Here is a 5,873-nt window from a genome sequence, read left to right as displayed (position 1 = left end):
CTGGGGGGGGGGGGGGGGGGTTCAGGAGTCAGTGATTCGGGCAATTAAGGAAAAACTGAAACATGACTCTTTTTTTTTTCAGAAAACAGTTTTGTCTGATGTGGAGAGACAGGGAAACATAGTTAGCCTCAGTCATGGTTAGCCTCAGTCATAGTTAGCATCTCTTCTCTCCTCTGAAGGCAGCTCTTTTTTTTTCTTTTTTTTTTACACAGCATCTGAATTCTGCACTTTAACCGACTGTTTGGAGCAATTAATATAATAAACATTATTTTACTATTAAACTGTTTGTTTCAGTTTCTGTGATCTTGCTTGAGAAGTCTTCTGCATGGTATAACACTTGAGATTTAAGCAGCGTTCTGCAAGAATTGGTATTTCCTGCCCCCTGGCTCCCCCTACAGTCAGAAAGTGTCACTTGTGCTTTGAGCCGCCACTAAAGCACACACTTTACACATGCATTTCTGGGCAAGCTGAGAGAAACAGAGCCAGCACTGAAAGTGAGAAAATCATGTGGACTTATCGGTTAGAGGTACATTACAAGACAAATATACAATATACAAATAGACTTTGGTTACACTGCTGTACACAGTTCTCGCGAGTGTTGTCCTGCCTGATTCACCAGAGTTATGTAGCATAGTATCTGATGTGCTGGGGTAGATACAGACGCTATTCTCCCGACTGCAAATCAGTTGAAGCTGTTCGTTGAAGTTAAAATGCTACATAATGTGGCCTTAGTGTAAACACGTGCCGTTAGGAATTGGATGGCTTGATCATTAATAACCTGAATTCAGATTTACATTTGGCTGACGAGTTTAGAGTCACTTACATATGAATCATGTTATACCCAACGGCCAGTGTAGCGTTTGGAGTCACTGCACGCTTATTTACATTTACATTTATGGCATTTAGCAGACGCTCTTATCCAGAGCGACTTACAAAGTGCTTTGCTATTTACCCAAGAAAAGCCTTAGCTAGTTAGAATAGACTAATAATACAAAAGATACCTCCAAGCTTAGACATTGCTAAACACAAGACAATAAGGCGACCATAGAACTATTCGTCCAAGTACTCTCTGAAGAGGTGGGTCTTCAGTCTGTGTTTGAAGACAGCAAGCGACTCGGCCGTTCGGACACCCAGGGGCAGCTCGTTCCACCACTTTGGTGCCAGGACAGAGAAAAGCCTGGACGCTTGTCTTCCGCGGATTTTGAGGGATGGCGGGTCGAGCCGAGCCGTACTTGAAGCTCGAAGGGCTCTTGGTGCGGATCGGCTTTTGACCATTGCCATCAGATACGGAGGGGCTGGTCCGTTCTTGGCTTTGTAGGCCAGCGTCAGGGTTTTAAATCTGATGCGGGCAGCTACAGGAAGCCAGTGGAGAGAACGCAGCAGTGGAGTGACATGGCTAAATTTTGGGACATTGAAGACGACCCGTGCTGCTGCATTCTGGATGAGTTGCAGGGGCCTGATGGTGCGCAGAGGGAGACCAGCCAGAAGAGAGTTGCAGTAATCAAGTCTGGAAGTGACGAGAGACTGAACAAGGACCTGGGTGGCCTCTCTAAAGAGGAAGGGTTGAATTCTCCGGATGTTGTACAGAAGAAATCTGCAGGACCGAGTTACGTTTGCAACATGACTTGAGAACGATAACTGATCATCCATCACTACACCAAGGCTTCAGGCTTCAGTAGAGGGAGTGACCAGTGAGTTCTCAAAGGTGATGGCAAGATCGTTTCTTGGTCCAGCAGTTCCCGGGATGTACAGCAGCTCCGTCTTGCTGATTGGTGTGGTGTGGTGTGGTGTGGTGGTATGTGCTTGATTAACTGGGGAATCGAAGCCCAGTTTGCCACTGGGAGGGAAGTGTTGTTACCATTAGAGCCACTGCACCGTTACACAACAGCATGCTGGAATTCAACCTTAGAGCCCAAGGAGCAATTGGGGGTTGGGTGCCTTACTCCGTGTTTAAGATGGAGGCCACACTGTTCCTTCCCTACCCCCAACATCACTTCTTGACAATTCAGGGGATTGAACTGGTGGCCTGGTCTCAAGCCCACTTCGCCAACCTTTAGGCCACAGCTGTCCTTTATACTAGAACATTACTCTGAGTATTTAATTGCATCCAGTCAAAGGAGTGGCAAATGAGTGAGGTCAGGTGTTGATGAGGGATGATTAGCTTGGATTACAAACACAAGTCCAACTCCTGGCAAAGGAATTCAATAGTGCCCCATCACTCCAGAGAAAGCAGTTCAGCAGTGTCAGCAGAGAGTGAAGCTAAAATCACTAATTAGAAGCGGTGTCTGAATACTGGACATACAGTGTCCTTGGCACATTGACTGACATCCACAAAGTACAGCATTAACCACAGCATACGTTCCTTTTTTAATGTTGTTTCTTGGCTTGAACGAATAGGAATCCTTTAATTGTTCTAGCAATTTTACATTATACTATTGAAGTGTTCCTCACTTGTAAATCTGATTTACAAAAATGGTTCCCTAAGGAGTCAAATATGGTTATTATATGGCATCGGTCCAAAAAAACTTTTTATCTGATTCATACAGCACAAACGTTCTCAGGCATTTCAGGCCGCATCAGGAATTAAGCGGGAATTTGGGTATTTAATGATATGGTCGGGTAGTCCGTTTCCAAGTAGTAGAGCCCTGCTGTGATTCATATGCTGCTGCAGTTCTCTGAGTGAGAAATGGGTTGTGTCAGGTTCAGTGAGTAAGACTGATTTGGAACTACTTGACAGTGTAGATGAAATGCAGAGTTTGATGGAAAACACGGATTCTGGGAATCACACTGGCAGCAGGCTTTTTGTCAAGTGCACAAACCTGGTTCAGAAAACATGACGTAATGTTGTGAGAGCAATCACCAAACTACTTTAAAGGAAATCTGGAAGGAGTTAGAGGTAAAAAGAGAGCGAGAGAGTTTTGAAGCTAGCCGATAAGGGCAGCTTTTCATGCTGAGCTTTGTTGATACCATCGCTGTGTGTGTGTGCGCGCACCTCTCATCACTTATAAACACCCCTTAGTGCCCCTCTTCACTTCCCCACATTTAGCCTGCAGGCAGTGCCCTATCTGGTCCCACATCAGTGCTGTGTGCCTCCTACAGTCCTCTTCAGTACCCAACAGATTGAGGCTTATAAAGAGCTGTAGGCTTCTCTGAAGACGTCCAATTAGATTTATAATCAGAAGACTGATGCAAGTACTGCACTTTATTACAAACTGTTGATGAAATGTTCAGTCTGCCACTCATAAACATAAAGGTTCTTTGGACAAATGTATCACAAGAACCACTTTTTGCTCCTTAAAGAAGCATCAGTGAGATGTGTAGGCCTGAAGAACCTCTTTACAGTTTAAAGAACTTCAGCATAATAATAAGGGTTCTATATCTAGCACATAGGCTTGTGAGTAACCTATGTATAGAACCATCAAAATGAATAACCATGTAACTGCTCAGAGAACCACTTACACATTCAACTGGGTATTATAATTTTATAAACAATGCTCAGCCACAACTGACTAATATTGTGTATGTCCCCCTCATGCCACCAAAACATCTCTGACCTGCCAAGTCATGGACTCCACGAGACATATTTAGCTTTTTAGCTAGGAACTGACCACTGCATACCAGGAACAGCCCACAAGACCTGCCTGATGTTTTGGAGATGCTCTGACCCAGTCATCCAGCCATCACAATTTGATGCCTCCAGCACATTCAAATTCAAGAACTGACTGTCCATTTGCTGTCAGATATATATATTCTACCTCTTGACAGATGCCACTATAAGGAGAAAATCATAGTCAGAGGTTTTGGTGTTAGGGCTGATCAGTGTATACAACCATATTGTACCCTATACATTTTTCTACCTTCTCTTAAGGGGCGCCTTAACTCTATACTAATGTGCTACACATGCCAGCCTCCCATCCACTGCACACTTACCAGGTGCAAATCTGAGACGCAGTGTAACGCCAATCGTGGGTCTCAGTGGTAGCGTTGGAGGTTTTAAATTCACTGCAGACGCGGTGTGTGTTTCACATTCATATGTAGAGGAGTATCAGTTTCAGTGTGTGAGGTAAATTCCTCCAGACAGTGTGTAAAGAGGGATTATGTGTTGTGTTAATTGGACTCTCACTCTAGTGTTGATGCCAGGCAGGGTGATGATAATAGCATGCTGTAATGTAAATGTGTTTTTAATAGAGCAGCTGGGGACCTGACCAGACTTGACGGGCTGTCGCCTGTAGGGAAGGCCCAACAGATCAAACTCCATCCGCTTAGTGAAATGTTTACTGTGTGCACTTAACTCTCAGAACCTTTGGCCATCTGTTTGTGTACGTTTGTCTGCTGTATCTAAAGTGACCATAACGAACAGACCTGGTTTTAAAAAGATATGTGCCAAGAGAGATCTCTCAAAAGAAAGCTGTGTTGTAGTACAGTTATTCTCCATTTTGCTCCTGGAGTGTTACTGCCCAGCACATCTTAGAGTTTTTCCTGCTCACCACTCCAGAAGCCTTTCTTGGGATGAACTGGTTGTATAGGAGTAGGGAGAATACTACAACGACTGCTGCGGCGTAGATGTTAATAGTTCACACAAGTGCTGTTTTCGTCTAAAAGAGAGAGAGAGAGAGAGGAAATGATTACTAATGATTACCCTAAATGTATTATTTAGTTAAACGGTTTATGTGTGTATTGAAATACCACTAGTCACAAATCAGACAGTGTTGTGTTCATCCCGAAATGGCATCTGAGCTTTTTCAAAATTCCTTTTGATTACTTTACATTCCACCTTAGCTCTGAATGCATTATTTATTCAATTATTCACAAGATAGGAATAGGTGTTCCTGGCTGAGAATGAGAGCGGCAAAACAGATAAATAATGAAGTCTGTGAGAGCACAATAATGGAGGGAAGTGAAGAGGAAAATGAAAACGGTACTTTACATTCAGGAGACATTCAGTCGTGCCTTAATTTTTGGCCTGGTGGCTTTCATTAAAATGGCATGAACCTAAAGTAATGAGACTGACGTGGACAGAAATTGAAGATTTCATTTAAGGTTTCATTTACTAAACTGTTACTGTCTGTTCCTGGACCACGCATTTTTGGTGCCATGTATGCATTTAAACATTTGTGATAGTGTAGGCAAAATCATATCACATTTTAGTCAACTATTATAAGTGACTTATACGTGTTATATTATCATAAGTGACTTATACATGTTATATTATTATAAGTGACTTATATAAGTGACTTAATTTACATTTTCTAGCGATATGTCCAATTTACTAGTCTAGACCAAGTCTATGCAGTGTTCTGAAATTCAGCCTGAAAGTGCCATTTAACTCTTTAAACTGCAAGCTTATTATTCTGATATATTCTGTTATTCAGTAACTACTACTACATGTGCACTAACCATATTTCAGTTATTTCACATGCACAAACCACTATACTTAATAAATTTACTAATATAAATTATTAGTTACTACTAATACATTTTTACAAGCCACAAATAATTATTTAGTTATTACTATTTACTCTGTACAAGCATCTAATAAATTATTCAGTTACCAGTATTAAACCTGTATAGGGCACTATGAATTATTCAGTTACTATTATTAAATTTGTACAAATCACTATGAATTATTCAGTTTCTACTATTAAGCCCATATAAGCTGCTATAAATAATACAGTAACTACTACTAAACCTGTACAAACCGCAATTTATTTTGTTATTTCTATTATTTCTATTGTTATATATTTCTATTGTTATTTCTGAGAATTTCCCCACTGCGGGACTAATAAAGGATTATCATATCTTAATAATGTACAAACCACTATTAATTAATAAGTTACTACTAATAATTCTGTACAAACATCTAATCAATTATT

The sequence above is a fragment of the Salminus brasiliensis genome, chromosome 22 (assembly GCF_030463535.1).
Source record: "Salminus brasiliensis chromosome 22, fSalBra1.hap2, whole genome shotgun sequence".
NCBI classification, from domain to species: Eukaryota; Metazoa; Chordata; class Actinopteri; order Characiformes; family Bryconidae; genus Salminus; species Salminus brasiliensis.
This window is presented reverse-complemented; position numbering follows the sequence as displayed.